Raw genomic sequence first — 13,205 nt, 5'->3', positions numbered from 1 at the left:
AAAGTGCTGGAATTACAGGCATGAGCCACAACACCAGGCCCCTTCCTCCTTTCATAGTCCCCAGTGACAACTGTTTTTGTCTTTATGTCTGTGTGTACCCAAGGTTTAGCTCTCACTTATAAGTGAGAACATGTGATATTTGGTTTTCTGTTTTTCCTTTAATTTGCTTAGGATAATGTCTTCCTACTGCATTTACATTGCTGCAAAGGATATGGTTTCATATTTTTTAATGGCTGCATATAAAAATGGTGGATATGTACCACATTTTCTTTATCTAATCATCCCTTGATGGGCTCCTAGGTTGGTTCCATGTCTTTGCTATTGCAAATAGTGCTGTGATGAAAATATGAGTGCATGTATCTTTTTGGTAGAATTATTTATATTCCTTTGAGTATATATCCAGTAATGGGATTGTTAGGTCAAATGGTAGTCCTGATTTTAGTTGTTTGAAAAATCTCCAAACTCCCTTCCACAGTGGCTGAACTAATTTACATTCCCACCAACAGTGCATAAGTTTTCCCTTTCTTCTGCAGCCTTGCCAACAAGCAGCAATAAACATGAAAAAGTGCTCACCACCACTAATCATCAGAAAAATGCAAATCAAAACCACAATGTGATATCATCTCACACCAGTCAGAATGGCTGTTAAGAAAAGGTTTCTTAATTTTGATTTTTCAAAGGAAATAAAGAGTGAATAGAGTAACCAGATGAAAAGGAGGAAAGGAGTTTTTGCTGTCGTTTTGTTTTATTCTTTAAAAGAATAACATTGTCGTATTCTATCAGAGATAGATTGAAATTTAGACATTTTTACATAAATATTTTATGCATCACTTTATAGTTAACTTCTAAGTACTTCTAGATTTTTGTTAACGTTGTGAATGGTTATTCTTTTTATGAACGATTTGGAAGAAAAAATATGTAGTAATAACTGAAAGAGTGAAAATTACCAGTATTTGTAGATACTATAAACGTTAACATAGGAAACCTCAAAACAGTAATAGAGTATTGAACTATTGAAACAAATAAAAGAGGAGTATGATGTCCAAACTATTTGAGTGAAAAATGGGAAGTTGTCTCCCCAAAATGCATGAAGATAAAACTGAGCAAAATTGTGAAACACAATCATTTAAATATCTTAAAACTTGACAAAAGTAATAAAATAATTTAAGATGCATATCTACTAAATCTTGGGAACAAAATTGAACGTCTGTGGTGATTTCACCTCACACAGCTTTGGTATTCACCCTTCCAGTTTCATAGAATGAAAAATTTGTATGGAAATTCGAACAAGGCAGACAGAGCAAGCTGTGAGGTCTGGCAGGTCTCTTGCCCTGCCTGATGGGAATGACTTTATTTGGAGTAGAATATGAAAAATTCCATGCCCAGAAGCATTATCAAAAATAACGATATCAAAGGACTAACACTAGCAAAGCCCAACATTACAGCTATCCCGAGGTCATAGTAGTAGTTGGGCAAAGTAGAACTTAACAGGGAGATCAAGTAAGCTAGAGAGACAAAGAGGAATTTGCTAAAAACCTACTTATCTCTGGCATTCTGGAAACATGTGCATGTATGAAAGGTTAAGCCCATTTAGGCAAGATTAGAAAGGGCTTTGATAAGCTGTTCATCTCTAGCTGAATATAATGTCCTGAGAATGCAGAAAACATAAAATGGGAAATATTTGAAAAGTGCCTGAATTTTGAAAGCACTTCTGAAGCCATGCACAGATTCATTGACAATGTGTATAAGCCTTTCTGGGACAAGGTGATAAGTAAAATCTCTGACCTATCACTAAGGTATGCTAACCCAGAGATAACACTAGGAAGCCAAGGCTAGAGATAAAAACAAGAATTTAAAAGTAATTGAGATGAGACCCCAGAGGGTACATACCGTGAAAGAAACAGTCCAAATAATTAATCTAGGTAATTCACTATATAAACAACTAAGAAACCAACATCAGATTAGGGGAGAGAACTCAGAGTTAATACAATAAATTATTTTCAAATTAAAGTTTTCAACAACAACAAGTTAAGAGACATGCAGAGAAACAACAAGATGTGACTCCACAGAGGAAAAAGAACAGATAATCAAAATTCTTTCTGAAGGGACCACAGAGGTAAACTTGGCAAAGACTTCAAAACAACTGTTATGCATCTGTTCTAACAACTAAATGAAACCTGTTCAAACAAACTAAAGCAAACAACTAAAATTTTAAGGAAACTATAATGACAATAATTTATAAAATAGATAATATCAATAAATAGAAAATGTAAAAAAAAATCAAGTAGAAATTCTGGGAAAAAGAATGAAGAAAAATAAAAAGATTTTGAAAGACATCAATATATATATGCCATGGAGTTTCCCTAAGAAGAGAAAAAAGAAACAGAGACAAATTATTTGAAGAAGTAATGACAAAAAATTCCACGGTTTTGATGCAAAATGTTCATTTACTCACTTCAAACCTCAACTTTGAGTCAGATAAATATACATTCATAGTGAAATGAATGTATCTGATCATAGTAAAACTTGAAAGACAAAGAAAAACAATTTTGAAAGCAGTTAAAGAAGAAAGCACTTGTCATATCTAAAGAAACTGTAATAAGATTGATGGCTAACTCCTCATCAGGTACAATAGAGGCCAGAAGAAAGTGAGAAGCCATGTTCAAAGTGCTAAAGAAAACTCAGTCAACCAACATTTCTATATCTAGCAAAAGTATCCTTAAAAATGAAAGGAAAATAATGGCATTTTCAGAAAACAAAGGCCAAGAAAATTTGTTGCTAGCAGACCTGCCTGACAATAAATACTAAAGAAGATTTCTCAGAATTAGAAACTACTTTAAATTTAATATGGAACCAGAAAAGAGCCTGTAGAGCCAAGACAATCCTAAGCAAAAAGAACAAAGCTGGGGGCATAATGCTACCGGACTTCAAACTACACTACAAGACTATGGTAACCAAAACAGCACAGTACTTGTACTAAAACACATATAGAGACCAATGGAACAGAACAGAGGCCTCAGAAATAATGCCACACATCTACAACTATCTGATCTTTAACAAACCTGACAAGAACAAGCAATAGGGAAATGATTCCATACTTAATAAATGATGTTAGGAAAAGTGGCTAGCCATATGCAGATAACTGAAACTGGACCCCTTCCTTACACCTTATACAAAAATTAACTCAAGATGGATCAAAGACTTAAGTGTGAGACCTAAATCCATAAAAAACCTAGAAGAAAATCTAGGCAATACCATTCAAGACATAGCTATGGGCAAAGACTTCACGACTAAAACACCAAAAGCAATGGCAACAAAAGCCAAAATTGACAAATGGGATCCAATTAAACTAAAGAGTTTCTGCAAAACAAAAGAAACTATCATCAGAGTGAATAGGCAACCTACAGAAGAAAATTTTTCCAGTCTGTCCATCTGACAAAGGGCTGATATTCAGAGTCTACAAAGAACTTAAACAAATTTACAAGAAAAAAAAAACCATCAAAAAGTAGGCAAAGGATGTGAACGGACACTTCTCAAAAGAAGACATTTATGCAGACAAGAACATATGAAAAAAAGCTCATCCTCACTGGTCATTAGAGATATGCAAATCAAAACCACAATGAGATACCATCTCACGCCAGTTAGAATGGTGATCATTAAAAAGTCAGGAAACAACAGATGCTGGAGAGGATGTGGAGAAATAGGAATGCTATTAGTCTGCTGCTGGGAGTATAAATTAGTTCAACCATTGTTGGAAGACAGTATAGCAATTCCTCAAGGATCCAGAACCAGAAATACCATTTGACCCAGGGTCTATTACTGGGTCTATACCCAAAAGATTATAAATCATTCTACTATAAAGACACATGCACATGTATGTTTATTGCAGCACTATTCCCAATAGCAATGACTTGGAACCAACCCAAACGCCCATAAGTGATGGACTGGGTAGAGAAAATGTGGCACATATATACCATGGCATAATATGCAGCCATAAAAAAGGATGAATGTATATCCTTTGCAGGGACATGGATGAAGCTGGAAACCATCATTCTCAGTAAACTAACATAGGAACAGAAAACCAAACACTGCATGCTCTCACTTATAAGTGAAAGTTGAACGATGAGAACACATGGACACAGAAAGGGGAACATCACACACCAGGGCCTGTCAAGGGATCGGGGGCTAGGAGAGAGATAGCATTAGGAGAAATACCTAATGTAGATAAAGGGTTGATAGGTGCAGCAAACCACCATGTCACGTGTATACCTACATAACCCAAACCTGCAGGTTCTGCACAAGTATCCCAGAAGTTAAAGTATAATAAAAAGAAAAGAAAAGAAAAGAAAAGAAAAGAAAAGAAAAGAAAAGAAGTCACTCCAGATGACAATATGAATCCATTTGAAAAAATAAAGATCACTAGGAAGGCTAATTATATGAGTAATCATAAAAAGAAATATAAGTATGGATTTACCTTTTTTCTCATCATTTATTTAAAAGACAAGTGTGTAAAACAATAATTATCAAAGGGTATTGTGTGGGCTAATACAAAGAGGTAATAGATGAGACTAAAATATCGCAAAGGAGGTGGGTGGAAATTGAGGTGTATAGGAACAACAAATTGCTACCAGATTGTCTATCCAATACACAAGAATAAAATGCAATCTATAAAAAATAATCAATTAGGCTCTGTCAAAATTAAAATCTTTTTTATTTCCAAAGATAACATTTAGAGAATAAAAAGATAAGCCATACACTGTGAGAAAATATTTGCAAATTATATGCCTGATAAAGAAAATTTACCTGGAATATTTAAGGAAACATAACTCAATACTAAGACAAACGATGGTTTAAAACAATCAAATTACTTGAATAGCCATTTCACAAAAAATTACATATAGTGGTCAATAAGCACATGAAAGTATGCTTAAAATTTTTTGCCATTAGGAAAATGCCATTAAGAAAACCACATCTTGTAAAATAACTATAACAAAAACAACAAGCAATAGCAAGTCTTGTCAAGCATGTGGAAAAACTGGAACTCTCATACAGTCTTCATTGGAATGTAAAATTTTGCAGCTACCTTGGAAAACAGCTTGAAAGTTTTATAAAATGTTAAACATACTTTGCCATAGTAACCAGAAATATCACTCCCAGATTTCCATCAAATAGAAATAAAAACATATGTGCATATAGAGACTTGTATATGAGTGTTCATAATGGCATTTTAAATAATGGTCAAAAAGTGAAAACTGTCCATATGTTTATCAAGGGTGAATTGGGTGGACAGAATGATTTATCAATGTAATTGAATATTATTAATCAATCAAATGGATCAAATACTGACACAACATGGATGAACTTCAAAATAGTATGCTAAGTGGAAGAAGACAGGCACAAAATTCCACATGTAATTCCACTTACATGAAATTTCCATATATGAAATAGCCAAATCTATAGTGACTGACAGAAAGTAGGTTAGTGGTTACATGGTGCTGGGCAACAGAGAGTAACTGAAAATTGGGGTAAAGAAAACATTCTAACTTTTCTTGTGCTTATGGTTGTACAATTTTGTACATTTAACAAAAATTTATTAAATTGAATATTCAAAATGAATTAATTATATGATATGCAAGTCATATTCCATGTGGTAGGCTGAATAGTGATACCCAAAGGCATAGGGATCCTAATCCCTTGTAACTGTAAATGTTATCCTATATGGCAAGTGGGACTTTATAGATGTGATAAAATTAATAATTTTGAGATTTAGAGATTGTCCTGTATTATTCAGGTGACATCTAACTGTAAACACAAGTGTCTTTAAAAAATGAAGGCGGAGAGTATTTTGATGACAGAATTAGAAAAGGCAATGTTATGATAAAAGCAAAGATTGGAGTGATGTGGCCACAAGCCAGGGAATGCCAGCAACCACCAGAAGTATGAAGAAACAAGAAACAGATTATCGCCGGGAGCCTCTGAAAAAAGCCAGCCCTGCCAACACCTCAACTCTGACATTGGTGAAATAATAGACATATAAATCAAAAGAGCAGAATCCAGAATCCAGAAACAAACTCCCAGAGGTATGTCTGTCTTGGTTCATTTCATGCTGCCATAACAGAATACCTGAGGCTGGGTAAGATGAAGTTTATTTCTCTCAATTTTTGTGGCTGGAAAGTCTAAGAGCATGACAGCAACATCTGCTCAGTTTCTTGTGATAAGACATGACAGAGAAACAAATCAGCCCGTAGGCACGTACAAAGAGGGAGAGGACCAAGACAACTGACTCACTTGATAACATTCCACTCTAGCAGTAACTTACTCAGTCCTGAGAGAGAAATAACTCACTCATTTATTCCCCCAAAACTGCGTTTATCCTTTTGTGAGGGTGGATCACATATGATTTAAATGCCTCTTAAAGATATTTACACCTAACACAACTGCATCAGGTACCAAGCCTCCACGTAAGCTTGGATGACAACAAACCATAATCAAATTGTAGCAATGCCCAACTGATATTTGTCAGAAGTGAGAAAACTGATGGGAAAACATTCACCTTTTCAACAAATGATACTGAAGCAATTGCATATCCACATGCAAAAAAGAAAAATGATCCTCAACATAGTTCTCACACTTTTACAAAAGGCTCTTCGACAAAAGTATGTAATGCAAAACTTTGAAACTTTTAGAAAGTAACAAAGAAAAAAAATCTTTGAGACTTAGAACTAGCAAGGAGTTTTTGGGCTAAGCAACAAAAGCATGACTCATAAATGAAAATATTGATAAAGTATACATCATTAAAATTGGAAAATTTTACTCTGCATAGACCATGTTAATAGGATGAAAAAATGTTACTAAATGGAAAAAAATATTGGCAAACTGTATCTGACTAAGATTGGTATCTGGAATGTACAAAGAACTCTCAGAAGTCAATAGAAAGAAAAAAATAAAATTGTATTATAAAATGGGCAAAAGAAATAAAGAAATATTGTACATAGTATAAATGGCAAATAATGCTATAAAAATACTTATCATCATTAGCCATTAGGAAAATGCAAATTAAAACCACAGTTAGAGATTACTATTTATTCAACAGAAAGGCTAAAATAGAGAATATAGTTTTGTGATGCATAGTGAAATTTTAGTCAACAATGAATTGCATATACAATGGTGGTATCATATGATTACAATGGAGCTAAAAAATTTCTATTGCCTAGTGAAGTCATAGTCATTGACACATGCCAGTGAAATGCATTATTCATGTGTTTGTAGTGATACTGATGTAAAAAACTTACTGCACTGCCAATTGTATAAAAGTGCACAGTAATGTCCCAGGCCTTCACATTCACTTACTACCAACTTACTGACCCACCCAGAGCAACTTTCAGTCTTGCAAGCTGCTCAGTAAGTATTCACGGTAAGTGCTTTATACAGGTGTACTACTCCTTAAATCTTTTATACATTATTTTTACTATTCCTTTTCTATGCTTAGCTGTGTTTAGATACAAAAACACAACTGTGTTACAATTGCCCACCATGTTGGTTAATAGCCTAGAAACAATGAACAGTAGGCTATATTATCTAATGTAGCATACAGTAGCCATCTAGGATTGTGTAAGTACCACCTCATAATGTTCATGCAATGACTAAATTGCCTAATTATGCATTTCTCAGAATGTATTCCCCTTGTTAGGTGAAGCATGACTGAATTGATAATACTCAGTGCTGGCAAATATGTTAAACTAGATCACTTATTGCAATGTTGTAGGAATGTAAAATGATATAGCTACTCTGGAAAACAATTTGGCATTTAAAAAAAAAAAAACTAAACATGTAGCTACATATAACCCAGAAATCTCAGAGAGATAAATACATATGTTCACACACAAAAAAACCTATACAAGGATACTTGTATGAGCTTTATTTCGAATTGCCACAAACTGAAAATAACTCAAATATCTTTCAATGGGTGAATGATAAAAATAATAAAAAAAACTATGTCATAACCATATCATGAAATATCTCTCTGCAATAATCAGAAATAAACTATTGATATACATAGCAACCTCACTGAATATCAGATAATTATATTGAATAAAAAAAGCTAAATTCGAAGAATTACATACTGTAAAATTCCATTTGTAAAACTTTCTTGTAATGATAAAATTATAGAAATGAAGTAAAGATTAGTGGTTGCCAGTTGTTAAAAGGGGAGTGAATAGAGAAGATAAGTAGTTGTGGCTATATAAGAATGACATGGGAGATCCCTGTGGTGATGGAACTGTTCTACATGTTGGTGCATCAATGTCAATATTCTGGCTGAGAGATTATTCCACAGTTTTGTAAGATGTTATCGCTAGGAGAAACTGAGTACAGAGTATATGAAATGTCTATTATTTTTTACAATTGCATGTGAATCTATGATAATCTCAAAATAAAAATTTTAACCAAAATGTATTGAAGAAAATAGAATGAAGGAACAAATCAGAAAATGAGATAATCTATTTGTAGTTTATATGTCTAATAAAATTTCTACCAGGGATATAACAAACTCCTGCATATCAATGAGAAAAAGACTGACAATTAAGAAAATAAAAACTGAGTAAGAAACTTGAATATGTCTTTCACAACAAGGATAGAAACATGATGAATAAACATACAAAAAAGCGTTCAATCTCATTAATAGGCAAATACAAATCATATTCTATTCTTTATACCACTGCATGTGACCAGAATGGCTGAATTACCAAGCTTGACAATGCTGAATATTGGTGAGGATGTGGAGCAACAACTCGTAAACATTGTTAGTGGGAGTGGAAGTAACTATTTTGAAAAGCCGTTAAAGATCATTAACTGTAATCATATATTTGTCACCAAGTAATTTCACTTTTAAGTATTAATCCACAAGGATGAATGCATATGTGATTACTTAGAAGACTATTTTTGTAATCATTCTAAACTGGAAAAAAAACAAATGTCTTTACATGTTAGAAAAGATCACATATAATGAAATCCTGAATATGTCAGCAATGATAATGAACAAGCACTAATCACATATAACAGCATGAATTAATGTTATACATATAATATTGAGGGACAGAAGCCTCAACAGACATATCGTGTTCTTCTCATAAAAAGGCCAAAACTAGGCAAGACTAAATTGCAGCATAGAATTCAGGTTAATTGTTACCTTTGGTGTTTTAATAGAGATTTGGAGTTGCATTAAAGAAACTTCTGGATTATTAGAAATATTGTGTTTCACACCTCTGTGCTTACTTTTATTCAGTCACTGTGCTATATATTAATCATTTGTGTACCTTTATATATGTATGCTACACTTCAGTGAAAATAAGAAAAATATAAGTCAATAGTTGGACACAAAGCATACCTTTATCAAGTAAAAAAATTAACCATTTATTCAAATACAATTGAATATAACTTTTGAATCACTGGAATTTTAAACGCATTTTATCATGTATCATTTGGATCATAATAGTAATTAAAAATGAGATTACAAAACCTTTTGAAAGCAATAAAAAGTGGCACAGGTCATTATCATAATTTTGAGTCACAGAAAAATCTATACTCATAGGAAAAGATATTATATATGTGCTTATATTAGAAAGCAGTATGACTAAAAATTTAAAAATAATTACTCATTTAAAATTTTTAATAATACATCCAAGACAAAAGGAAGCACAAGCATGTAACTGAAATTAATAAAGCAAGAATAAATTATACAAAGTTTGGGTGAATACAATATTTTTCTTTTGAAAAGATGAAGAAAATAGATATAACCCACATGAATTCAGGGTAAAAAGAGAGAAACAATATAGATTAGGCATGCAAAAGACAGACGTTTTGAAAGGTAAAATGGAAATACTATTCTTAACTCTTTGGAAACAAATTTGAAAGCCTGGAGAAAATGGAGCATTTTCTACCTAAATTTAAATTATTAAAATAAACCCAGGATCATGAAGAAAATGTGAAAAGACCTTTAAGAATGGGAAGATAATTAAAGATCAACTTTAAAACAAGCACTATCACCTGACTTTTTCACAACTGACTTCTTTCTCATGTTTAATGGATTTTTAGAACTTCAAATACTATTTAAGGTATATTTAACAATAGAAAAGATAGAAATCTCCTAATTAATTTTACGAGGCTAAAAAAAAGACAACATCAAAAAATTATAATCTCATTTACATATATTGAAATGTAAATTTTAAACACAATTTATTGCAAACTTAAACTCATAAAACTTTAACATAATACATTTAAGAGGAAAATACATACAAGTAGTTAATAAAAAGAAAACTACAAACATGTTATTGAAGGACATAAAACAATATTGAAAATGCAAAGTAAATAATTTTCTCGGGCAGAAAAAATACAACAGAAGTGTAAACTTTTCCAACATTAATATATAAATTTGATATAATTTTATTTAGGATATCTAAACTATTTTTTCACATTTTGGAGTTAAATTAAATGGTACTAAATTTTAACTGTGAGAATAGATAGAACAGTAGGAGCAAGTGGTATGTAGTAGTAATATGAGACTTTTTTAAGTGAAAGTAAATTTATTAAGAAAGTAAAGGCATAAAAGAATGCCTACTATATATGCAGAGCAGCCCCGAGGCCTCCTGGTTGCCCATTTTTATGATTTTTGGTTTTTAATTTTTTATTTCCATAGGTTTTTGACGAACAGGTGGTATTTAATTACATGAGTAAGTTCTTTAATAGTGATTTGTGAGATTTTGGTGCACCAATCTTCTGGGCAGCATATCCTGAACTCGATTTGTAGTCTTTTATCTCTCACTGCCCCCCACAATTTGCCCCATGTCCCCAAAGTTCATTGTATCATTCCTATGCCTTTGCATCCTCATAGCTTAGCTCTCACTTAAGAGTGAGAACATACAGTGTTTGGTTTCACGTGCCTGAGTTATTTCACTTAGAATAATAGTCTCCAGTTCCATCTAGGTTACTGTGAATACCATTAATTCCTTCCTTTGTATATATGCCACAATTTCTTTATCCATGTGCTGATTGATGGGCATTTGGACTGGTTCCATATTTTTGGAATTGCAAATTGTGCTGCTATAAACATACATGTGCAAATATCTTTTTCCTATAATGACTTCTTTTCCTCTGGGTAGATGCCCAGTAGTGGGATTGCTGGATCAAATGGTAGACTATATTTTAAAGCCACTGTAATCAAAGCAATGTGGTATTGACAAAGGGCTTGGAAAGATATAAGAAAGAAAATCCAGAAATATATTACACTATATATGAGATTTTATTGATAATAAAAAAACATTGAATTTAACAGGTTGTCTCAATAGATTATTCCACAGAAAGTAATATTAGATTATGTGTCATGTTTTATATGTAAAAATGTATTCCTAAATGAAATACAGATGTTTTACTTAAATTAGTAAACATCTTTTGATGACTACTTATAAAATCTAAGGATGGGACAAATATTAGGTAAAAATGCATGTACAAACACACAGTTTTGTTATATATTTCAATTCTTTAGAGAATTGTTCTTAACAGAAATAAAATTAAATGTTTATGTCCTAAGAATTTATCTAAGGCTAATAAAATGACTTTTTAATCAGTGGGAGTACATCTTTTTTTTTTTTTTTGAGACGGAGTCTCGTTCTGTCGCCCGGGCTGGAGTGCAGTGGCCAGATCTCAGCTCACTGCAAGCTCCGCCTCCCGGGTTTACGCCATTCTCCTGCCTCAGCCTCCCGAGTAGCTGGGACTACAGACGCCCGCCACCTCGCTCGGCTAGCTTTTTGTATTTTTTAGTAGAGACGGGGTTTCAACGTGTTTGCCAGGATGGTCTTGATCTCCTGACCTCGTGATCCGCCCGTCTCCGCCTCCCAAAGTGCTGGGATTACAGGCTTGAGCCACCGCGCCCGGCCAAGGAGTACATCTTTAGAAACAGGACCTTGGACTTTTCAGCAACTTCCTTGCAGCAGATCTCAGGCAACTTTAATAATAATGAACTTTTCTTTGAAAGATCATTATTACATTTTGTTTCTTCTTGTCTTTGTCTATATTTTCTTGGCTCTGTTATTGGAATACCCTCTGGGCTCTAGTTCTCTCATTTGCCCTTGCTCAGACTTCATAACACGGCTAGTCTCTGGCTCTGCTTTCATATTAGACCAGTGTTTGAAGATCTGCTCTTTCGCTCCTTTGGTGTAATATAACTTTCATTTGCAGCAGTACTTAAAAGACATCAAAATGAATGCTAGTTCTAAGCAACACTATTAAGAACTTTGAGCAACTCAAATACAAGGAGCGTCTCACCCATCCTAATGAAAAACTCTTTACTGATAAAAAACAATGATACTTGTTTTAAATAAAGAGGTGCTGACTTGTGGGACTATTCCTTTTTTATGCAAGGAGCATTCTCATAACACAACAAATTTCTTCTTTCTATCGCATAAAAACCCAGTCCCCCGAAAGAGTGGCTGAATGAATTTCTTCACTACTGTGTTTTCATGCCTGGCAAATATATAATTCTGTGGTCACTGACTTGATTACTATAGTCTTTTTTGTTTTTTACTCCCTTTAAACACAATTTATTGCAAACTTGAGATGCATGATACTCATGTCAATTCTGATGGTTTGTGAGGACTCGAATATGCTATGGAGTAGAGTTTCAGGTAGACGTGCAACCTATCATTTTGAGAATATTTCTATCTTTGCAAAAACATCTCAGCAAAACTATATGCTATGTTTCTGAATAATTTTAAAAAATAGACTCATTCAATAAGTTCTCACTTAAATTCAATGCCAGAACAAACACTACTGCTTGCTTATACAAATCAGAAATATATTAACCTGCTGAATTTATTGTTCATCTCTACTCAAAATCCCATTTTGCATGCACGGTAGTATTTGTTCCTCTATGTCTTTTTTTTTTTTTTTTTTTAAGGTGTGCGCTTTTATTCAATTGGTCTCAAGTCAGTGTCCAAGTAAGTCCTGGCTACCTCCACCCACTCCCAGGGAGACCAAAAGCCTTCATATATCTCACATAGGGGGACAAAAAGGGGAGGGGGGGTCACGAAGGCTGATCATTCAAAATGAAACAAAATTAAAAAGTATTAACGTGAAGATTAAAATGATTTTGCATTACATTATTTACATGAAAGCAATGCTATCACCTTCCCTGTGTGGACTCAGGAGAGGAC

Source organism: Theropithecus gelada, chromosome 2 (genome assembly GCF_003255815.1).
Source record: "Theropithecus gelada isolate Dixy chromosome 2, Tgel_1.0, whole genome shotgun sequence".
NCBI lineage: Eukaryota > Metazoa > Chordata > Mammalia > Primates > Cercopithecidae > Theropithecus > Theropithecus gelada.
The sequence above is the reverse complement of the archived record's forward strand: the minus strand, read 5'-3'. Positions refer to the sequence as shown.